Here is a 25,445-nt window from a genome sequence, read left to right on the forward strand (position 1 = left end):
TTTGAGAGCTCCAGATATAAATGGTTACAGAATTCCGGTCCAGGGAAATAACTTTAGAAGACCTATAGAAGATAAGTGTTTGCACTGAATAATAAAGCCCAAATCCGCATTTTTAAATATGGGATTAATTTAATCACTTCTTAATTACAAATTAGTAAAAGAAAGAAAAATACAAAGAGAAAAATTTCAAAAAGGGATGACTCAAACTAGATAATGAGATCACTGGTCTGTAAAGGAATGCTAATTAGGCGTCACAAGTGGAGATCTTGTAAAATTCTGTGTGTGCGTTTTCACAACACCAAACACTGCCTGAAAATTCCTTGCAGAGAGAATGTACCATAGAATTAATCTTTCTGCAGGTGACACAAGGCACAGAGTGGAATGTTTTAACAAATGTTTTATTTAAAGACAGGCTTGGAGAGTCTGTGGGAGTAATTGCCAGTTTGTCAGCTGAATCATTTTAGCCTTTGAAAGAGCTTTTTATCATTATATTAGATGATTCCTGATGTCAGTCCAGAGTGTTTTACTGGATAAACGAACCCCAATGTCACTGTGCTCCATTAGTATACATCAAAATTGCAGATTGGGGCTTGCTGTACAATGTCGCTGCATCATTCCCATATGAATTCCCATGCTTTTTAAGGCTGGGCAACTGAAACCTCATGTTGCTTTGGCTAAATAAATATCATTTGTCATCTGACGTACATTGGATGTTGCTTACACTAAAATGAATGAAACATTTGCACAAATGCATTTGCACACAGAGATGCTTGAGCATTTTCATCTTTGCAAATTCCAGCCTGATCTGAGCTTCTGGAGCAATGCATGGATCAGGTTAGTCATCCATGAGCTTTCACCCTTCCTAAACTTTTCTATGCAATTTTCCTTGAAAAAATGCAAAAAATGTATGTATGTTTGTGTTTTAAAGAAAAATGTTTAGAACTGTTTAACATGTATTTAGAAATCTGTATTTTAAAAGGAAAAACATTCAAAAATTGGTATTTAAATATATATCTGAACGTGACTTTTTTACAGATTTTTTTTATTATTTTTTTTAAAGAGGAGGGTTCCTTGGCATCTACTTCTGCTGGCAAATCTTTGTGAACATTTCAATTGTCTGCTTTACATAAAAGAAAGAAAAACCCACTGAAACTCTCTGCTGCCTCCTATCATATGGAAAGTTCTCCACCTCCTGAAAATGTATAGAATTTGTATCCCCTTTCCCACTTTCCATAGAAAAGGATGAAAGCTGCCTCTCTTTATAGGACACAAAGGTTGCCAGTTTGATCCCCATATGGGACAGCTGTGTATTCCTGCATTGCAGGGGGCTGGACTAGATTATCCTCAGGGTCCCTTCCAACTCTACAATTCTATGGCCTCGCTAGGGCCCCATCTGCTCTATGCATTTAAAACACTGATGCCACTTTAAAGAGTCACGACTTCCCCAAAAGGATCCTGAGAACTGTAGTTTGCTAAGGCTACTGAGAGAGCCTTATTCCTTCTCCCAGAGCTGCACTTTGCAGTTTGGTTAAGCATTCAATGCACCCTCTGGGAATTGTAACTTCTTGAAGGAATAGGGGTCTCCTAACAAATCTCCGTATAGTTCGTAAGGTCTGTATAGTAAAGCTATGGTTTTCCCAGTAGTGATGTATGGAAGTGAGAGCTGGACCATAAAGAAGGCTGATCACCGAAGAATTGATGCTTTTGAATTATGGTGCCTGAGGAGACTCTTGAGAGTCCCATGGACTGCAAGAAGATCAAACCTATCCATTCTGAAGGAAATCAGCCCTGAGTGCTCACTGGAAGGACAGATCCTGAAGCTGAGACTCCAATACTTTGGCCACCTCATGAGAAGAGAAGCCTCCCTGGAAAAGACCCTGATGTTGGGAAAGATGGAGGGCACAAGAAGAAGGGGACGCCAGAGGACGAGATGGTTGGACAGTGTTCTCGAAGCTACCAACATGAGTCTGACCAAACTGCGGGAGGCAGTGGAAGACAGGAGTGCCTAGCGTGCTCTGGTCCACGGGGTCACGAAGAGGCGGATACAACTAAATGACTAAACAACAAAAACAATTTTTTTTGGGGGGGGGGAGCCATGACTTAAATATTGTATGATGCTGCTTTAAATATATGCCACAGATAAGACCTAGAACTGGGGAGAAATGGAGATTAAACAAAAATTGCGGAATTGATTGAATAATTTGAGAATTATTATTATTATTATTTTTAAACAGTCCATCTCCCAACTTTGTTTCTCCAGGTAATTTCATTAATTCTTCAGCATATAAACTCCATTGAATTCGGTGGGCCTATTTCTGCTTATACATGCAAAAAATCCAATCCCTCCCCCCAAAAGAAGCTTCTTTTTTGGCAGGTATGTTGCAAGACATTCTTAGGAAAAAAAGAGAAAGAAATCCAAACATAAAAAAGTTTGCCCTAGCAGTTCAGAGTTAAAAATAGGGTTGCACAGAATAGCACACTGTGACTTTGTATTTCTAACAAGCCTACTTCAATCACTACCCTTTCTTTATAGGGATATTCAACACTATGCCTCTTAAATAAAATGAGTTGCTGGATGGATGGTCTGCCCACTCTGTAACAGTGTGTATTTTTCTGCAGATATTCAGCTGCTGTCTACTACAATGGTATTTGCCATTTGTAGCAAAGGAGGCAGTCATGTTTTTTTAATCCTGGTAGCCATTTTGAATGCCCCAAAATTAAAAGAATGGCAGCTCCAATTCTCTTCACCCCAAAAAGGATTTCACCTCATTGCCCAAGTATAGCTGAAATGAAAAAACTGATTTTGAAAGGGTGCTTTCCAATTCTGTACAGTCTTAGGCACCGCAAACATAGAGTGGGCCCAGAGATCTACATTGTTTGCTTGTTAGGCATTCATTTCCATTAAGTATTTAGACAAGCAAAATTAGAGCTTCATTGCCAGTAAGAAGAGTTGCATAAACAAACTTAATCAATCTAGCATTCCCTCTGCTTCACAATATTCTTTTCTTAAATAAGCCACTTCACTTGCTTTATTTATTTATTTATTTATTTATTTATTGTATTTTTAATTTATTTTTCAATCCTTTGATTTTTTCTTATTTTCAATTCTTTCAATTCTTCAATTTTGGATCAAGAATGCAAAAACCGAGAAAGCAAAAAATAAAAAACACATACAAAAAGGAAACAAAATAAACAAACAAACAAATAAAACAAATAAAATCACCTGCTTTTTTTAAAAAAAGAGAGGAATAAATTGCTTCCAAGTATATGTGTACATGAGCTAGTCTTTCCTTTTTACCTAGTTGTTTACAAAATTGAAAGTAGACATTTTGTTGGTCAATTTGTTCAGACATGATTGTGTCTGAATGACCAGACTCTGTAATAATATAAGCTATATAAATCAATATAATTTCTCCATCCCTTTTATTTCAAGATCCGTCAGTCTTAAGAGATGAATGAATGCATCATTCATTATTTCATCTCTTAGCACTTTGTACCACCCCCAGTGCAACTGAGATGTTTGTGGAGGAAACGTCAGAGTCCCCATCAAGAGCAGGTGATCTCCCAGCCATCTGGTCTAGGGAACCACCCACCAACAGTGCCTCAATCTTATCTGGATTGAGCTTCAATTTGTTAGCTCTCATCCAGTCCAAGGCAAGACACTGGTCCAGCACTTCCACTGTCTCACCTGCAGATGTAAAGGAGAAATAGAGCTGAGTGTCATCAGCATACTGCTGACAACGTACTCCAAACCTCCAGATAACCCCACCCAGTGATTTCATGTAGATGTTAAACAACATGGGGGATAGGATTGAGCCCTGCGGAACCCCACACTGAAGGTTCCACAGGGCTGAAAAGCATTCCCCAAGTAACACCCTCTGGGAACAACCATCCAAGTAGGACTGGAAGCACCGCAAAGCAGTGCCACCAACCCCCAGTTTAGAGTCACTCATGAAGGATACCATGGCTGATGAAAGGTATTGAAAGCCGCTGAGAGGTTGAGAACATTTAACAGGGACATGTTTCCCTTGTCTCTCTCTCTCGACAAAGGTCATCATACAGGGCGACCAAAGCAGTTTCTGTGCCAAAACCGGGCCAAACTCTGTTCCAGGAAATCAGTTTCTTTCAAAAGCGCCTGGATCTGGTCTGTGACCACTCATTCCAGAACCTTGCCCAGGAAAGGGGGATAAGCAACTGGCGGGTAGTTAGGTTTTCTGAATCCAGGGAAGGTTTCTTAAGGAGTGGTTTTACCACTGCCTCCTTCAGGCAGGCAGGGACCACCCCCTCTTGTAAAGATGTTAACAATTGCACCCCTTATTCTGAATCAAGATCAGGGCCTCCACAAAACCCAGGGCTGAATTAATCATTAAGCAAAATAAGCACATGCTTAGGACATCAAGAGAAGGGGGCACCACACAAATTTTCTATTACCAGATTTTTAACTTTAGTGGTCACAAAATGATCAACTGGGTGTTCATTTACGCAGCTGAAGTATATTAAAATTCCAGCAGAAAAACTATGCAACAAGGGAGGCTGGATGCATCAACTCTACTAAGTATAGAAGCAGATATATTATGTAAGATTAAAAAGGTAAAGGTAAAGGTACCCCTGCCTGAAGGCCAGTCGTGTCCGGCTCTAGGGTTGTGCGCCCATCTCACTTAAGAGGCCGGGGGCCAGCGCTGTTCGGAGACACTTCTGGGTCACGTGGCCAGCATGACAAAGCTGCTCTGACGAGCCAGCACCAGCGCAGCACACAGAAACGCCGTTTACCTTCCCTCTAGAAAGCGGTACCTATTTATCTACTTGCACTTTTAGGGGTGCTTTCGAACTGCTAGGTGGGCAGGAGCTGGGACCGCAGACGGGAGCTCACCCTGCCACGGGGATTTGAACCGCCGACCATGCGATCGGCAAGCCCTAGGCGCTGAGGATTTACCCACAGCGCCACCCGTGTAAGATTAGTTCTGATCAAATACCTTGCAATTAGAAAAAGTAGGAGAGTTTTTTCAGATATAAATAAGGTGAAAATATGCAAAGATAAACATTATTTGCAATCTTAATGTAGGTTTTGCTTTATTTTGAAAAGCACCATTTTATTTTACTGTTTATTATTATTGTTTGGGGCCATCTAAACCTTTTAAGTACTTAGGGCCTCAGAAAGTCTTAATCCAGCCCTAACAAAACCACATCTTTCTGCCACTCTGTTGATTCTGTGCTTTTGTGTAGCATATAATGTACCATTCAGGAAGGCAAAGCATGTGGCTTCAGTTCAGGTGGCAGAATGGATGGAGATTGCAGAAACGGATGGCTGAGTAGTCCAGCAAGACTTTTTAAGCATGCCCAGCTTGGGGAGGAGGGAGATCTTGGTGCTCTCCTTCAGGCCAGCACTGCCTGGGATTTCCCTGCTACCGCATTCTACCGCAGCCTGTAAGATATTGAAGCAAGGCCCTGCTTAGGAACCATTGCTCTAATGCTTGGCTTGCAGAGCTAATTAGGGCTCGTGAAATCTCACTGAAATATTGCAAGATCTCTCAGGCTCCATGCAATCTCACATGATTTCAGCAAAATCGCACGAGATGTTGGCATAAATCAGTGCTGATCCTGGTGCTGCTTCTTTGCCAGTGGCAGAGGTGGTGGTGTGGTGCCCACATGGTTGCCTCTTTGGGGTCTCTACCCCTGAAGTGGCTGCTTCATCCCATCTCATGAGCAGGCTGACCCTGGACCCAATCAATATATACTGTACAGGGAATCATTGTCCATTTTAAGAACCAAATGAAATCTGATTCTTTTCCTTCACTGGTTGGATTTTTGAGGCTTGTCTACAAAATTCTGCAAGTAGGAGAAGTATGAAATATGCAAAGGTACAGGTAGCCTTGACATACTTTTTCCATTATCCATTCTTTTTGGTGACAGGTAAACTGAAAAGGGAAAAAGCTGAAGAATGCCAAAGTACCTCTGGCCAATAGGAAAATGGAAGCCATTGGAGGTTTTTTTTTTTTTTCCAGAGTCTTTTCATTAAAAAATGAAGCCTGTTTTCATATGATGTCTTTTCATATGAGTAAAATGATATCTGTGAAAGAAAGTACTGTAGAAAATATTACAGTAGCATTTAGGGTACACCTTGTTGAATCAATCCCATTTCTCTTTTATTAAACTGCTGAGAATAATATTCCAGCAACCAATTCTGGTAGTAGTACAATATCATTGTAATATTACTGTCACACTCACCATTTTATTTGATTTTGTCCCTTCCTGTACTGGTACTTATCTTTGCATGGTTCCCACATGAAGAGGCTTTCCCTCTTGGTATAACAGCTTAGCATTTTATTTTTCCTTCGCTAATAAATGCTGAATTTGCAGACTTGTTTCCTAATAAATTTGCTAAATAATGCTTAACAAAAAAAATGCAAAGCAGCCAGACTCTAGGATAAGGGATGACAACTGGGACCTGCAGCAAAATCATGCAGTGTATCCTCGCTTCCTAACAGCAGTGCTACAGTTCAAGGTTTTCAGCTAAGTTTCCCTCAGAGAAGACTCAATTAAATTACTCAACCTATCCTAGGCCCCATCTGCACTAGACATTTAAAGCAGTATCGTACTACTTTAAACAGTCACAGCTTCCTCCAAAGAATCCTAGAAATTGTAGTCTGTTAAGGGTGTTGAGAGTTGGTAGGAAATCTCTATTCCCTTCCCAGAGCTAAAATTCCCAGAGTTCCCTGGTTAGAGGTACACTCTGCGAGTTGTAGCTGTCGTAGGTGAATAGGAGCAGCCTTCTACAACCTTAGAACATTAAGAAAAGCTCTGCTGAATCAGTCAAGAATCCACCTAGTCCAGCAACTTGTTCTCATTGTAGCCAACCAGATGACTATCATATGTGTGCAACAGCAAACACCAGACTTGTAATTCCCAGCTCCTGGCCTTCAGAGGCACACTGTTTTCAATAGGGAAAGTAGACCATAACCATTATGGGCTAGAAGCCATTATTATCCTCCATGAATTTGTCCAGTCCTATTTCATTTCACTATATGAACCCCAGCCACCATGGCCAATAGTCAGGGTTAAGTACCTAAGAAGAGCTTGCTGGGTCAGGCTACTGACCCATCTAACCTTGGATCCTGTTCTCACAGTTGGTAACCAGATGCCCATGGGGAGCGCAGAAGGAGGAGCTGAATGCAACAGCATTAGTCTTTCCTGCAGTTTTCAGCAATTGATCATCAGAAACATACTGCCTCAGGCAGCGGTGGTAGAACATAATGATCAAGATGAGTAGCTGTTAGATAATGGAAGTCCTAGTCTAAACATCAGGAGGACACCAGGTTAGAAAAGGCTGCAATAGAGTGTGTGTATTCTTCCAAACAGATGGCGGTGTTTATAGCTGCTTATCACTTAATATTTATTTATTTCCCCCGCCCGAGAAGTGAAGCATGAACCGTAGAGGAGTGTGCAAGAAGCCAACCAGATCTATGGAGCTGCACACAGCCAAGTGTCTCAAAATATATTATTGAGCTCAAGCAGCCAAACAATTTGGCAAGCTATTCAGCTAAAGCAGGGAGTTCCGGCTCACTGCCTCTCCCCCCACCCTCCGCTTGCTGCTCAAATAGGCAGTATGGAAAGCATCACCTGTAAACTGCAAGTGGTGATGTCCGTGCGTAGAGATGCATTCAAAACAGGCAGAGGCATTATACTGAACTTGAACTGAGATTGGCAATTGACAGTCCTTTTGCGGTGCTCTGCTTCCTTCCTCTGGCTGTCGGGGCGTGATAATGAAGTAAGCTCTGCAACACTGCATAGCAAGACAGCAGCATGCAGTTTCATTTAAGAAGTACATCTATGGCAGACACTGTAGGATATCACAGCTTTACAGCTCCACAGGTTATAAGAAAAACAAAGGAAGGAAGGGGGGATGCAGTAAAGCCATGGAGATTGATCCATAAGGTCAAATGGGGACTGCCTAACCACCCCCAGTGTGCTCTCAGCCAGCCACCACTTGCCTGCCATCTTATTTGCAGTCAACTCAGAAGGTGGCTCCGCCTGTCATTTGCTTTTGATCCACCTACCATTGGCCTCCCTGCCTTGCACCCTACTAGTTCCAATAGGCAACAGTCAGCACTGCCGTTGTCAACATATACCTCCTTTGTTGTGTCAGTCAAGAGCCACAGCATCATCTCTATTCTTTCTACGCAAAAGGAAGAAATCTGATTTTACAGACTAGGCAGAGATATGAACCAAACTTTATGTGAAAAAGCCATTCCAGGTGGGGAGCATGCTGGGTGGGGAGCAGGCTGGCACAGTGAGCAGTTCAGTTGCTAGACTAAACTCTAACCACATAAATTAACCCATTGGCCTGATGACTTGGGAATTCAGCAATGGATATATAGAATGCTTGCCCCAGCATGGGCAATACAGAGTATTTTTGGCCCCCAAACTTTCCTCTTCACTCTGGCATGTGACAGTATGTGATGGTGTCTTGTCGCTGATCGGCGGTCTTTGTTTTTGGTCAGCTGTAGATTTTTCTAGTCTTGATTCTGTTGCTTTTCTTTATGGGGTAAGTGCTTTTATTATATGGCTTCACTGTTTTTTATTGGGTTGTATCCCACTAAGTTATACCGAGACCAGACCCATTTAAATTAATGTGCCCAAGTTAGTCATGCCTATGATTTTCAATGGGTCTGCTCTGAGTAAGACTAGCTTTGTATGCAGCCCATTGTTTGGTTTTAAATTTTGTATTTCTATAAACTTCTGCATTTGTAGGAATTTGATCGAGTGTCACAGTGCCTGTACTTTGGAACTCCATGTCTATCGAGGCACCTTCACTACCCTTTCTGGTGACTGCTGAAAACATTCTTTCTAAGCATCTGGGCAAGCAAGCTGTAAGAAGGTCATCTTAATCTGTTTTAGTATTTCAACACTGATATGTTGTAAAGCATAGTTGTGAATTCTTTCTCCATTTTATTGCTTTATCTTTTTGTGATCTACTTTGAGATTTGTTTGTGTGTTTTTTTACAATCAAGTGGTGGATAATATTTTACAGGCTCACGAGGCAGTTTACAATATAAAAATGCAAAAATACATAACATAGTAACAAACCAAAACACTAATACCCATAGTGTTATTATTTATTATTATTAATTTTATGAAGTAAATTGTGTGTGTGTGTGTGTGTGTGCCCACCCTTGGGTCATTTTTGAGAACGGTGACTAAGAAATTAATAATAATAATAATAATAATAATAATAATAATAATAATAATAGCAGTCGCCAGGAAAATATATCAAGAGCAACTGTTGGATTAATATAATACAGACAGACTTCACAGTGAGGTTTCTGAATAGCACAGACCCATTTTGCTCTAGTGTAGAACTAGATAATAGGCTTGCATTTCTAAACACTTTCTGTTTGTCCAAAAATCAATGCCTCCCTGATTAATTGGGGTCTTAATGATATTTTTCCCCCTATCAGTGTGCTTCTTTGATTACAGGGAGAGATGAAATGAGTTGGAGTCAAGTATCAGTCAAATAATTGGGCAATTGCATGGAGAAACAAAAGATGGAACACAGTTTTGCAATCCTTAACCATTTGCTATATTTGATACTTGATGGCTCTCTGCTTAGTAAGGATCATACGCTGATGGGAAACTGATGTCCTTTAACAGCTTTTCACTGAATTATAAAAAAAAAACCAAATACTTTTCTCACTGCTGACATCTATTTTTCCTTTAATATTATTAAACATTGAATCTGATTAAGAACACAGGAAGCTGCCTTATATTGATTCAAGCCATGTAGCTCAGTATTGTCCACACTGACTTGCAGCAGCTCTCCGTAACTTCAGGACCAGGTCCTTCTCGAGTCTACCGGACATGCTAGGGATTGAAGTAGGGACTTTTTCTGCATGCAGAGCAGGTATTCTCCATCCCCACGTGGATAACTCTGGAGCTTAAGCAGACCAAACCTCTGGCCTGAAGGTAAGCACTTCTCTTCCATTTCACAGACTCTTTCCTAGGCACTTCCTGCACCACTGGACTGGTAATGTACAGTGTGAGGCATATCACAGCCCAGGAGAAGGGTTGTGAGGGTTTGGGTTCTGGCACTGCATGTCTTGGTGCTCAAGTTCTTATGAGGGCTCCTGTTTGACAGCCTCATGTGCAGTAGTCTTTTGATCTCCAGCAGTCAGTTCAGAGCCCTGAGTTTGGTCTGTTTTCTTAGCTGCTGTGGATTCAGGAATCATAACAATGCTATTTACCTTGGCCATTTTACCCACTATTCTCCACTCTGAGTTGCAGTGGCATGCAGTAGTGTTGAACACAGGTCACCTAATCCTTGAACTGGAGAGCTATCCATGGTCCTGAAGCCTCTAACCTGTCCTGCCACTTTCTCTGTGGGTTCTGGCTTTGAACCAGAACTCAATTCCTATGTTCCTACCTGCACTTTACTACTGAACTAGGACTCGTTCCCAAATTTATCCAGAAGGTTTATTTAGTGCAAGGTTTTATACACCATAAAATTGGTGGCATGACCTAGCTAGATCTTGCGACCAGTTTTTTCGTGGTACAGATCTCTCACTGGTGAACCGACCTGGATAAATTAGGGGGAAAGATTAATTTGCTCACTTCAGTTAAACATGTTATCTAAATGGTATGTGCTTGTCTCTTCTTTTTTATTTTATTTTTCTAGGCTATTCAAAACAACTAAGGAAGTGTTGTGAAGGATAAAAGAGTGGAGGAAAAAACACACTTTGAAGGTTTTAAATTAAACATTTTTGTATTATTATTCTTTTTAAAAAGCCACCTTAATGGTGGGATTAAGATGCAAATGAAAAGAAAAGAGAATGCCAGTCAGAAAACATGAAATCACTTCTTTCCTTTGACCCATTCATAAGCCATAAGCAGGCAAGTTAACAGATTAATTATTTCAATATACCTATTTAAATGTCACCATACTGTAATTAATTTTGAACATCACCACAGAAACACAGCAAATATTATTGGGAGGGGAAGACTTTTTATCTTGCTTTTGGGGGGGATGTCGTAATGTTGTAATGCATTAATTAGTTCTTTAAATGAGTGACAGCCAGAGCAGTCTTGAACAAAGTTGTCGCCAAAAAGGTCTGTTCCTGTCAGTTCTCTTACAAGTAGATTTCTTTCCTTACGAACTACATCTGCACCCCTCCCCCACCTGTTCTTTTCAAACATAGCTAGGAAAATTTTGTGACGTGGCTTTTAGGAAAAAATAGATTTTGTGGGAGTAAAACCTTTTAAGGATGTGGCCTTTCTCCCTCTTTTTTCTTTTAAAAGAGACTGACAAAATTCATTTGATGTATTCCAAAGCAAGGGAAGCCAATGTCGTGCTCTCCAATTTAGTTGGATTATTGTTTCATCATCCCCAGCCAGCATAGTCTATGAAAAGTGAGGATGGGACTTAAGGCCCATCTCACCATGTTGGCTACTCCTGTTCTAAAGTTCAACTGACTAAGGCATATGGAGTTTGCATCTCTGTTTTCTTCTCATGATCACATATAAGAGTGAAAGCATTCATCCAGGTTGGGTGGGATTCCTTGGGGAATGCCTGCTGTTCAGTGGCAGAGCACAAACTGCTCGCCAAAGGTCCCAGGCTCAATCCCATCATCTCCAGGTATGCTAGGAAAGACCCATGTCTGAAAACCTGGAGAGATGCTGCCAGGCAGGGGAGACAGTGCTGAGCTAAATGGACCAATGATCTGACCAAGCAAGATTCTTTTGCTCCTTCTTGCATTGTAGCTCCTCCTTGTCTGCCTTGACTCAGTAGTAGAGCCACCTCCAGAAAACTTACACCTCTAGCACTGGTCTTATCATTTAGGAACACTAGGTGGCTGTCACAGGCAATGCTTCCTCCTGGGGGTGGGATACCTGTGTACCTGAAGGAGCATCTCCACCCCCATCATTCAACCCAAACACTGAGATCCAGCACCAAAGGCTTTCTGGTGGTCCCCTCACTGTGGTAGAAACCATCATAGGGAGACAGTGTAGAGAAAAATGTGTATCTGTCTCTCATAACAGTAGAACCTGGGTGTCATCCAAACAAGTTTAATGGTGGGAGGTTCAGGAGTGACAAAACAAAGGACTTCTTCACACATTGTCAAACAATAAGATTGGTTTCCACAAGATGTGGAACCAACCAGACAAATTCATGGAGGATAAGGCTACTAAGTGGCTGCAAGTCACAATGAAGCCCTTGCTCAGCATTTTATACCATTTCAATAAAGATCAGGCTTTTGCCCACTGATGTCATTCAACAAAGCAAACATGTTTGTATTATTGGCCCCTCTGCCATTATCTTGATGAAAATTTCATGACCTGCAGTGACCTTGCTCATAATATCTCTTGTGAAAACCAGTCTTAAATCCTGTAAATCTGCCACTTTGGGAATCTTCAGAAAGAAGACACTGATCACATTGATATATATATATATATTTGTGTGGGGGGGGGGTGCGCACACGTGTGCACACGTGTGAGACAATATGACATCATAATTAGAGTTTGTACAAAAACTCATTTTGCTGAGATTGGGAGAAGGTGATTTGGGGTCAAATCCTTAAGTTCCTGTTTATTATTATTATTATTATTATTATTATTATTATTATTATTATTAATATCCCACCCATCTGGCTGGGTTTCCCTGGCCACTCTGAGCTGCTCCCAACAGAATATTAAAACCATGATAAAACATCAAACATTAAAAACTTCAGATGTCTTCTAAAAATCAGATAGTTGTTTATTTCCTTGACATCTGATGGCAGGGTATTCCACAGGGCGAGCGCTACTACCAAGAAGGCCCTCTGCCTGGTTCCCTGTAACTTCGCTTCTCACAGTGAGGGAACCGCCAGAAGGCTCTTGGCACTGGACCTCAGTATCCAGGCTGAATGATGGGGGTGGAGATGCTCCTTCAGGTATACCGGACCAAGGCCGTTTAGGGCTTTAAAGGTCAGCACCAACACTTTGAATTGCGCTCAGAAATGTACTGGGAGCCAATGTAGGTCTTTCAGGACCGGAGTTTTATAGTCTTGGCAGCCACTCCCAGTCACCAGTCTAGCTGCCACATTCTGGATTAGTTGTAGTTTCCGGGTCACCTTCAAAGGTAGCCCCACATAGAGTGCATTGCAGTAGTCCAAACGGGATATTACCCCATAATGCCAATTGATTTCATGGTCCCAATTCAAAATCTCTCTCCAGGTATGCAGTGGTGCCTGGTCACCAGTGGCTATTGAAACCAATAGGGTGGAAGGCAAGGAGGTGAAGTGTAGGTAAAGCCAGAGCTAATTACAGGCACAGCCAACTCATCTAAGATTTGTCCCCATTCTTCTCTCAGTTGAGTTCAACAAGGGCAGCGCTGATAATAAGGAGAAGGGAGCTGACTGCCAATGACACCACTATGACAAGTTGTGAGAAGGCAAGCATAGGTTCTGGCTGAGAGCAGACTGGGTTTGGTGGAGAAGTGCCCCAGTCTCCCTAAAAGAGGAGCCACCACTGTAAATACATGTGTATATTATATAGTCACAACTATGTATTTTCTGTGTTTTTAGTTCCTAGACTACAAATTATATTGCAGAAAGATCAGGGGTGAAACAATGATGTTTCTAGGATCTTGTTTATTTATTTGGTAAAAAGCTATAGTGTGCCATGCTATCAATCTTGACATGTACCCAATGAATGAAACTTAGGTTAGGGGTGGCTTTAAGTGTAAAAAGGGTACCTTCATGTCACCCAGAGGCAACACCAATTAAAGTGACCTATGCCAGCTCATCACACCCTGTCTGGTATTCATAAACATTCCCCAGAGTTTGCTGTTCAAGGTATTCCAAGCAGCTGCTCTGATCAACATGAGGAGCAGCTCCATGCAATAATGAGCACATTACATTGACAGCTTCCCCATTAGGGGTCTACGAAAGGTTATTTCCACAGTTGGAAGTGCTTTGAGTGGTGTGCTTGATGTGGCAATCTTTCACAGGAGCAATGTGGGGGTCACTGTATCTCGCCTTCTTGCCAGATTTTGTGAAGGCACTCTCAAGTGTCAGCAAACCACCACTGAAATTGTAGGGGTGCAGACTGGTCACTCTGATTCCACAGCAATCTTTCTGCTGCCCTTGTATTTATCTGAGGCACAGCCACACTTGAAAAGTTCACATTTCTTGCTAGCAGACAACAGAAAAGCAAACCTGTCATTTTCTTCTATGCATTTTCCCATCGGAAACTGTTAAATGTGTTCTGCTCTGACAGGTCTCCTAAAGCCAGGCTTTTGTTGTGAGCCCTGATCTGATTGACTCAACTTACAAAGGTGGCTATGCTTGCAGTTGTGTTTTGTAATTTTCAATGCAGGTTTCTGTATCAGAATGAGAGTAGGATGAAAGCCTAAATCGCAGAGCAGGAGAAAGATTCCATATAGTTGTCTGAATCCTTATCTTCCCCACCCCACCTGCCTTGGACCAAGTCTGACAGATGGGCAGTGTGGGCCTCCCACCTGTCATTCACCCAGTGGCATCTGGTGACTCGGTTTTGCACATTCAGTGTGAAATTAAACAGTGAGGGCAAAGGCACAGCTGATTTTCAGGACTTGAAAGTACAAATCACACCCCTTTGGCCCATCCACATCCTGGCCTGCCTCACAACTGACCTCGTATATGACATCAGGCATACCTCAGTTAACTATGGCAAGGCCAAAACAGACTTGTGGGGCAAATGGGGATACTTAATTACCTCCATGGACTGAAGGATCTTCACCACTGTTGTAGAGCACTGCAATAATAATAATAATAATAATAATAATAATAATAATAATAATAATAATAATAATTTATTTATACCCCGTCCATCTGGCTGGGCTTCCCCAGCCACTCTGGGTGGCTTCCAACAAAATATTAAAATACTGTAATACATCAAACATTAAAAGCTTCCCTAAACAGTGCTGCCTTCAGATGTCTTCTAAAAGTCTGGTAGTTGTTGTTCTCTTTGACATCTTGTGGGAGGGCGTTCCACAGGGAGGGCGCCACCACCGAGAAGGCCCTCTGTCTGGTTCCCTGTAACCTCACTTCTTGCAGTGAGGGAACCGCCAGAAGGCCCTCGGTGCTGGACCTCAGCATCTGGGCAGAACGATGGGGGTGGAGACGCTCCTTCAGATATACTGGACCGAGGCCATTTAGGGCTTTAAAGGTCAGCACCAACACTTTGAATTGTGCTCAGAAACGTACTGGAATAAAACAATTAGAGCTCTGCCATTTTTGGGTGTGCAGTTTTTGACCATTCTGCACCAATTATTGAGTAAAAGTAAATGTACCCCCAAAACATCAAAATGGAAGGAAAATCTGTCTGCAATTCTCATGGGTGGGGTACAGGTTCCTTTTGTCACTTTTTCTTGTTTTCCAGGTGGGAAGGGGGTGCTTTTCATTCGACAATGGTCTGCATTCTGGAGCCTTTCCATGGATCCATGTTTCCTGAAAACCCAGCATTTTCTGTAAGTATGGGAGGGCAGGGAGGCTGCTTACTGTGCACATGACGGATTTTTTTTTTAAAAAAGAAGTGGATTCCTTAAAATCCACCATAGGCCACCCCCAACCTCTCTCACCACCAAGGAAACACAATGAATGAATAGTAAGAGAATCCACGCAAGTGACGCTGACACAACCCCGCCCCCCACTAAGTAGAAAAATAGAAACATAGCCACCTGACCCCACTCACCATTCCCCCTTCTTTCCCCCTCTTTTCTTCCCAACCTAACATTGTATGTAATACTAATGTTTCACACCAAATGAAACTGAATTGTAGAAAACACAACTTGAAAAAAGAGACAACGCGTGTGTTTTTGTACACAAAGAAATCTTTAATAAAAATATATATTTTATTATTATTTTTTAAAAAATATATCTTTCTGTACTGGTGTGTGTGTGTGTGTGTGTGTGTGTGTGTGTAAAGGTACAAAGTAGATTTTCTCCTAAAAACTAAATCAGCAAGGCACTAATCCCAGGCATTCAGCAGACAATAGCTTCCTTTACTAATTAATTAATTAAGCCAATTGGAAGTGCAACAGCTGAGATCATTCAGCATGTAACTTAAAAGGTTAATTTTGTTCTCAGTAAGTCAACTCGCCAGGACTGAGTAGGTGCAAGTCCAAGATAGCAACCATGGTCTGGGTGTTCACTGTGAGAACGGGATGCTGGATTAGATGGGTCATTGGCCTGATCCAGCCATGGGACTCTTCTTATTGTCTTTACTGAGGTAGAACATGGTCAGCTGTTGGTAAAGTAAAATGCACAATTGAACAGTAGTACCTTGGCCAGGCACCTAAGAACAAACAAGGAAAGAGCCTGGCAGGGCTTTAGGGTCAGTGAATTCCAGAGCGACATAAAAGTGAAATAAAAAGTGACTTGGAAAGTAGCAGAGGGAAACAACCTTACTGCATTTCAAGCTTCTAATGTACATATACATAGTTTTAGTCATTCTCAAAGTAGCCTCATTAACGGTGGCACATTATTGGAAAGTCCTGACTTTCCAGTTTGAAACATTGGATGCCAAATTATGGCAAACTAAATTGACAGAGAAGCTCACTCTGATGTTTGGGATATTGAAAGGAATGAGTCACACAGACACTACCGATAGGCACGATTTTATGTTGCGCACCAATAAACTGACAAGCAACAGGAGCATAGCAGCTGCATACAATAAATATACACAGATGTGAGCTCTTCACAAATGTAACTAGCTCCTCTTCAACTAATGGACATGAAATCTCAATTTTTGGACTATTTCTCTGAAAGTAAAATTAAAGAAATAATTGACAGTGGCCAAAAATACACTCTATTTTGAACAGGGTACTAGTCAATTGGTTATTGATTTGTGTGCTGTTATGTCAAAAATGTGAATAACACCACCACCACACCCACAAAGTAGACTCATTGAAATTAAGGGTAGTGATTAATTGAGGTTCACTGGTTTTAATTGGTCTACTCTGAGTATAATTTCATTGGATACAATGAAAAAGTCATGAAATCCTTGGATCAGGAATTTGATGGTCTTTGTCAGAACGGTAAAATTGACTACATCTTCTTTGACAGCCGTGAAGCTACAACTAAAGTTAGGTTGAAAGCAGACAATTTAGATCAGCAGTTCCCCAGCATCATCACAGAATGGCATTATTCTGTGTGCAGTGAGCCAGGTGTAAGATATCTTCACTCTGGATAAAGGCTCGAGAGAGAAACCAGCTAATAGTCTTGTAGATTTCATGAACAAGGACATTGATAAGAGCCTGCAGGCCATTGGAGATCATTCTACAAATGTTAGCACTGGGTGGGAGGGTGATACCATGCACTGGGTAGAGGTCTAGCTTAGTCATAAGCATCTGGTTGGTTTGTGTCCTCCACACCCCTGTGGCACTTAATCACAGTGCTTAATAGGAAGATATTTTCTAAATAGCAAGTGGGCAGGTAGCATTGGCAAGATGCTATAGATCTTGAAATTGATCCTTCATTTACCAAACTCTCAACTGGAGAACCTCTTACTTCACTGCCATAAAGGATCTGTCTGCAGATCAAGCATATGGGAATTGGATCACACAGGCCATAAGGACAGGAAAACTTCACACAGATCTGGCATTTCTTAAAAATGGTCCAGTGAGCCATTCAGGGTGGTTAACAACAGTAAATAGGCTTTGTTGCATATGGGTTTCAAAAAATGGTCTCAAAGGCAAAACCCTCAACAACTTAAGACTGATAGTAGAATGCATTGTTTTCATGTACTACCCCTGCTTGTTCAACATCAAAGTAAAACAATCTTGGGTGGAAGGTCCACACCACGCCTTGTTTCAGGCTGCAGAAGAAGGCTGTAGTGGATGCTGTTTTGCCAACCACACAGTGGTATGCATTCAGTGAAATGATAATCTAGCCACTCTTGGGCTCAGATGACAGTGAGGAGAGGAGAGCTAATGCCCAAAAGATTGATGACTTGAGGGGTAGCGATGATGACACATGGGGAGATTTTCTGTACCCCCGAGGAAGACATATTCCATCAACCCTAATGCTTTGTCCATGTTGGAGTTGATAGACTGGTCTGGTGGGGTATATGAACCCCCTTAGACAAGTAAACTTACTACAGTGAAAATTCATTGATGAAACCATGTAAGTTCTACAGTGGTCCTGTCCTGCTCAGTCTATAGTGAGGTGTGTGAAACAAGTTATAGAGGTAGCAGGCACATAGGGACTGCATCACTTAAACCTCTCTGCATCCTGGGGACAAAAGAGTTTGGAAGATTTCTGCTAGGTTATTGATTGTGGGGCCAGGGAGAAAACAAAGCAGTGTCATCCCACCAGCATCTCTTGCTTTTAGAAGAGATTTAGGAAACTGGTGATAACAGACGCAAGTTTGTACTTGGCCTGAAAACATGGCAAAGCTCTATTGCATCTTTCAGTGCAAGTCTTGTATGCACAGATAGGGATGCTTCAGTGCAGACTGAGGCGATTCATCACTAACCAAGAGGATGCTCTTCCACATCAGCAATTGTTCAATTTCCAAGCTCGTTCAAGCATCTATCCACCTATCATCTCTTCATGTCTGAAGAGTAGCAAATCCCAGTTGAAAAGCAGTATTTTATTTTTTTATAATGTGATGGATAGACTTGGGCCAAGCAATTTATTTCAAGGAGGGCACCATGTTTCCAATGCTCTTTACATAACACATGGCCCACAAACATAAGAAGTAAGGAAAGGGATGAAAGCAGCAAATGAATCGCCCTGAGGCAGAAGTTAGGATGCTCCCTGACCATAGTGTGCTTTGCTTGGGATTCTCTTCTAGCATCATTGCCCTGTGCAATTCCTTGCCAAGCAATCTGTCCTTGTGGATCAAAGTGGCGCAAGCATATTTATATATTGGCTTAGGATTCACAGCCCAACATCATCAAGTAGTGCTTGGATGAGGCATGGACAGAAAAGACATTGATTAACTTAATTCAGTCCTATGTTGTGTTTTCCTTCATCAATTATAAAAATATAACTGTTTTAAGCAGCAATTGTTTTAAGCAGCAAAGTCAAAGAGGCAAGCCTTCTGCGTTTATTCTGTCCCTCAACTGCCTGATATGCAGCCTGACAGAATTACGAGAGTTGGAAGGAAATGCAGAGATCATCCCATGCCAATGCAGGAAATCTACTGTTTCACCATACCCCAGCCTCTAATGAAGAAGAGCTTACCACCTTCCAAGGCAACCTCTTCTATGTCCAGCAGCACATACCATCAGACAGTTCTTCCCAATGCTGCTGCTTTGAAAATGGAAGAGGTCCTCCAGGCCCCTCTTCCTGCTGTTTCATGTCTGTTTCCAAAGTGAACAAGACACTACAGCTGCAGTGATATTGCCAGAGACTCTGCCTCCAGCAATAGGGCTTGAACTAGTCTACAAGCCTCATGTTCCCTGCCCTAATTGCCAATGCAATAACATGTAAGTGTGTTAAGCCTTAAAGTAGTTACCAGTCTGTCATTCATGGGTACCAGAAGGCCCACCAGCAGGCCCATTCAGAGCTTGCTTGAGGCACTGGGTGGGAATCTTGTTAGAATAAAATTATAAATTCAAACAAAAAGGCAGCCAAGTCCCTGGTGGGGCTCCCTGACCAGCTTAGCCCTCTAAGTCCCTGAGCTCCCCCTTCCTCTCTGCATGGGTCTAGGGTGCCTCCTAGGGTGTCTGCAGAATATCTCAGTAACTATCCCCTCAAAACTCAGCATTACACAAGAGACTGTTTGCTTTTCCTCCTCAGGTCCTGCATTGAAGATGCTCTCCCTTGAACATACACACTATTCATTAGATGCCAAGATTGGATGCCTACTGTCCTACCTGTTCTGAACAGGGTGGGTGGGCAAAGAGCTTCTGTCTGTGAGTGTGCCAGTGGTTGATGTAAGTGCCTTTTCCCCGTTGATGGGGTGGCTGATGGGGAAAGCATCCAGTTTTGTGGTCCTGTATTTTTTCTGTTCTTTTAGTAGTGTCTGTCATTATGCCATGGCCCCACTGCAGCCATTTTGTGATATAGGACAGCCATTTTGTGACTTACGACTGTTGGGCTTTCTCAAAATTCTGAATGTGCTCATTGAATGTGCACAAAAGGTTGGCAATCTTTGCATCTTGTAACATTTCTACTTCTGAGCATGTCTGGTTCTCTTTCTCTAACCCTCTAAACTCTTAAGGGTTTTCCATAACTGTATAATGATCAGTCCAAAATTCTGACTCATATAATTCTGCCTCAATCCCTAGTGAGGTTTTGAACAAATAGCACAAATTTGCAAACTAACAGGGTTCATAGACAATATTATGCATAATCTCTCTGTCTAGGTATAAAAGATCTCAAGATGTATTTGTTTGAATTACTGTGTACTATCAATGTAGGCTTCTTTATACAATTGTCACATTGTGGAAGGAGTTTGCATCACTCTTCACATTTCAGTGCTCCCTTTTTAAAAAACAGAATGCTAGGAGTCATGTTGCCATGACAATGCGTTATGTTTGTAAAATGAAGTTGTGACACTTCCTTCGCTGCTTTTCATTTATGACGCAGACATTGTTCCTCCCCATCACTGCACCTCCAGCATTTAACATTTGCTAGGTTTGGCAACTAAAATTGAGGGCATCATTTAGGAAAGACCTGGGCCCCATCTGCACTATAAATCTAAAGCAGTATCACACCACTTTTAACAGTGTGGCATCCCACAAAGAATCCTGGCAGCTGTGTTTTGTAAAAGGTGTTGAGAGTTGTTAGAAGACCCCCTATTCTTCTCACATAACTTCAGTTCCCCGAGGAACTGATTGTTAAACCACTCTGGGAATGGTAGATCTGTGAGGGAAACAGGGGCCTCCTAGCAACTCTCAGCACCCTTAATTCAAAACAGTTCCCAGAATTCTTTGGGGGAAGCTATGGATGTTTATAGTGGTATAATATGGTTTTAAATGTATGATGAAGTTGGGGCTCTAATGTGTTTTCTTCTTAATGAAAATGATACTGTGGGGCGTCTTTGTACAACAAGGGTAGAGAAACTCAAGCCTGGTGACTACATGTGACCCTCCAAACCTTTCTACCTGGCCCTCAGAATTCTCTCTGGGCAACAGTCCCTCCTCCCAGGCTGCTTCTTCTTATCACCTCTGCTCCGTGCCATCCTCAAATGCATTTGCCTGACAGGAATGTGTGTTCTTGAACTGTGATAATGCATTTTGCTTACCAAGATGGAGGAATGAAAGGAGTGTGGGTGGGTTGGTCTTAGAAACCTCTGACTGGCTGGAATGTAGCCTAAGGAAAGAGTCACATCCAATTCTCTGCCCACTTTTGCATCTGGCTTCATATGCATGGTTTCCGACAAACCAGTGTGGCCTTTTGGACTAAAAAAATACCCCCACTCCTGCTACACAGGAAAACTGGCACTACTGAAGCAGGGAGATTTGTCCTGAAACATCACCTTAATGGCAACAGCAGTCCGCAGAAGAATGATAACAGAAGAATATGAATTGGGCATGCTATTGTCATGCTCAAGTCAAAAGTCTATGTAAGGAAAAATAGGCTGTCTAAGAGCCCAATTTAGGCAAAGGGCTCTCATTTCAGACCCTCCAAGTGTCTCTATTTTCCAGGGACAGCCCAGGATTTACAGAAGTCATCTTGGTTTCTGATTTGATCCTGGAATGCTCCATTTTTTCTTATTTTCATGGAAGAAATTTGGGAGGGTATGGAGTTATTCGACTCCAATACCGAGCGATCTGAAGACAGCCCTGTATAGGGATTTTTTTTTTTTTAATGCTTAATGTTTTATTATGTTTTATATATGTTGGAAGCCACCCAGAGTGACTGGGGCAGCCCAGTCAGATGGGCCAGATATAAATAGTGTTGTTGTTGTTGTTGAATAGGACACCCCTATTTTCATTGGAGAAATGTTGGAGGATATGTGACTTAGGCTGCACACTGTTTGCATATTTTATGTCTATAAAAAATGCCTTCTCATAGTCTAGTGATTTCGTTGTTCTGTACGGAATAAAGATTATCATATCGTATCGTATCGTATAGTTCCATTTGGAAAACAAAAGCTCAATACAGATTGATTCTGCACTACCCCATGCTGCCCAAGGTGTGTCCATTGGAATATGGATGTAGTAAGTCCTGGGAACTGAAAGTGCATCCCCAGATGCCCTATAATGTTCTTCAGTCACCTGGCAATCTGCACAAGCTTCTGTTACAGAAGCTTTTTGTTGCTTTGTTTTGCTTTATTGTATTTCATTTCAACAACAAACCATCTTCCAACAAACCACCTCAGAACAATTTCACCATGCAATTAACAAATTATAAAACAATCTGCATATATAAAAATAGTTTACATATCAGCAGTTTACATAGCAACAAGGAGCCTTTCCACGTGTAGGATGAAGGCACTAGCCTTTTGATCAGGCATGATTGGAAAATGAAGCCACCATTATCCTCGTCAAATCAGAGGCTTCTTGCATCATATGGGGTCAGACATTGCACCAGGTTATTACGCACTTCAGATCTAGAGTCCTTCAGAGGTAGGTTTTCATATTTCTTTCTATCTCTGTCTCTATAAACTGAAACTCTTCTTCTGGTTTTCAAAGCACTCCAAATCCCATTTCCCGATATCTTGCCTTTTATTTCACAAGAGGGCCCTCTCCCCCCCTCCCCCCTTTCCTACAGAGTAAAGAGCTGCTGGTATTTTGTTTACTCAAACAGGTGGGAAACAACTCAGGTATTTCTGTGTGCACATCAGCCTGTGTAAATATGCGAGTGTGTTTAAAGTGCATGCAAGTTAACTGAGCTAATGAGCCTTGGCAAAGTTAATTTAAATCAATAGTGAGTTTAGTAACAGGTAAACAAATTAAGGCAGCAAAGAAAAATAGCAGCAGCAAAATTTTTTACTCGAGACACTTGAAAGGATGCATAAACATGACCCAAATCTGGTGAAATTGCCAAAGGAAGATGTACAAGTGACTTGTGATGTGTTTCAAGGGAACAACTCTCAAAGCTTGTTGCAGCAGATCCTTCCTTTTGAGAGATCCGAAGTGAAAGTGATTAGTGTACATCTGATGTTCCTCGCCAGCTTTAAATATCATGTTTTTATAACTATGACACTTTCTCTCATGCACACACATGAATACCTGTACACACACTTCTTGCCTTAGCAAATGCATTTCCCTGATCTAATGGTTTTGTGGAGTAGCCATTGGGAACATAAGGGAGACCACTGAAGAGGTAATCTGCATCACAGTGATGTGGTGAACCTTACCCCACATGCTAAATGTCTGAAAAACAAATGATTGTATATTTTATGTTCATACTAGTCTCTTTGACATATTTTCTCCCAAGTAAATCCTATTGATTTTTTTTAATGGAATCTTAAAACATTTCAGAATCATCAGATAGGAGAGTTCAAACAGGTCAAGTGAGCATGCTTTTTGAAACCTTATTTAAATTTCCAGTTTATGCCTGTTATAATTTCCACAAGATTTACACCAACAGGAGGAAAGGTTGCTATTTCTTAGGCAAACACTTGCCCCTTTCACTCCTCTCTGGTCTTGCCTATGTGAGCAGATGGCAGCTGACTACCAGGCCAAGAACCAATGGCCATACCATGAGAGCCAGTATGGAGGAAGCTAGGACCTGGGGTGTAGTTCACTAGTGAAGAGGGTCAGTGGTGGAGCTTCATGCTCTGGCTGGGGGTAGCGGAGAGCAGGTGGAGGCAGGGCTGGCGCGCGTCCCGGGGGTGTGGAACGCTGCCTGCAGGGGAGTGGCACGTCCTGGGGGTGTGGCTCGCTGCCCGCAGGGGTGTGGCATGTGTCCTGGGGGTGTGGTGCCCAGCGCACGGGGGGGGCAGCCGTGATGGCACCCCACCAGGATCGTGCTGCTGGGGACGGTGCTCTCCCCCCGCACTCCTCTTCCTCTGCCAGTGAAGAGGGTAGAGCTTTGGGACTAGGTAAGGAGCTGAGCCCTCTGGAGGGATGTAGTGAAGCTATCCTTACCTCTACCCACTACTGAAGTTATTTTCTCTTCCATGTTCTCATAGACTTTGGGGTAATGTTCTAGGCTCATTTCTGAATGCAAGCACAGCTAGAGGCCTGCAGCCAGCTGGCTTATTATTTAGATCTTATATCTGAAATTCATCAAACCATCTCATTTTACTGCCTCTTGATTATCAGGATTGTTGCATTCCATGACACCCCAATATCTTAGGAATAGAAAGGAGAATTTTAATATGAATCTACATTATCTGTACTTCTCAGACCAAATGTGGACTGACACATAGCTATCCTTCTGCAGCCAAACAATACGTACGTAAATGCACATATTAAGGGGAGAATGTGGATAAAATGCACATTTTAGTGAAAAGAGCATACAGGAATTCATGTTATTATGGGAAATTGCTTGGGGAAATGTGTATATTACATAAAAATCTGTATAAAATGTGTTTATTAGGAGAAATTTGCACTAAAATGCTGATTAATTAAATTAACTGGATCTGGGAAATTGTTTTGGAAATGTGGAGCACTGAATTTAAACTTGGAAAAATGATAAACCTAAAGAAATGAAATTGACAGTTGTATTGATCCCTACTTAGGGACAGGCACCTTGATGTCAGGAGCTAGAGTCAGACATAGGTCAGCAATAAAGCAATAAAGCAACCAGTGTCAGTGAAATTAGCTCTTTATTCAAAGAAACCTAAACAGCACACACCTAGTGATCATAGCAACCCTTCCCAGTAGGTCTTGCCCCAAGGATCCCCTCCTGGTTCCTTTCCCAGCAGTCTAAGGCTCTGTCGTCTTGTCTCTCATTGCTGCACCATCTTCATTTCTCTCTGTGTTCTGGGAAATCGGGGTGGAGGTGGAGGGTGGAGCTTCCTGCTCACTAAACCCTGTTGCCTTTTCAGCTTCCAACACCTTCTCCTCCAGGTCTGCTCCCTTTTCTCCCTCTGACCATGCACCATCAATCTCCTGGCTCCGAGCCTTCTTCCCCTGTGGGTGTCCCCCAGCTTGGGCCTCCCACCACTCCTCTACATCCAGCCAATTCATGACACTTGGTTCCTTCCAGACAGAAATGCCAACCTGTGAGGCAGATGGGGGGGAGGGTCAATGTCATATCAAGACATTGGGAGGAGCCAGGGGGCAGAGCAGAACATGGTGGCAACAGGGGTTCAATGGCTGGCGGTTCCTCCTCTTCCTGCCACTGTCCCCTGCCAGGGGCTGCTTCCAAAGCAGGAGAAGGAGAAGGAGAAGCTCACCACTGAAGCTGTGCCATGCTCATCTCTGCATTTGACCTGATCTTTTTGAACGTAGGGGTGGTCCTCCCCAAATAAACAATGGAGGGGGGCAAAAGTGTTGGGACCCCAGTAGGTTGTGCCCCTGCTTCCAGATGTTGACTCCCATCATCTCTGTCCGGTGGCCATGCCAGCTGGGTCTGATGGGAGTT

General features: G+C 42.2%; 1 long non-coding RNA gene across 1 annotated transcript; it reads left to right on the forward strand.

Annotated features, from left to right (window-relative positions):
• Positions 1 to 520: 520 nt before the first annotated feature.
• On the forward strand, positions 521 to 20,761 carry LOC309523533. The gene is made up of 6 exons (XR_014215442.1): positions 521 to 834; positions 8,749 to 8,867; positions 9,828 to 9,960; positions 10,670 to 10,736; positions 15,391 to 15,478; positions 19,758 to 20,761. It is a non-coding gene; the product is annotated as an uncharacterized lncRNA (long non-coding RNA).
• The last annotated feature ends 4,684 nt before the right edge of the window (positions 20,762 to 25,445 follow it).

The sequence above is a fragment of the Podarcis vaucheri genome, assembly GCF_965113315.1.
Source record: "Podarcis vaucheri genome assembly, chromosome: Z".
NCBI lineage: Eukaryota > Metazoa > Chordata > Lepidosauria > Squamata > Lacertidae > Podarcis > Podarcis vaucheri.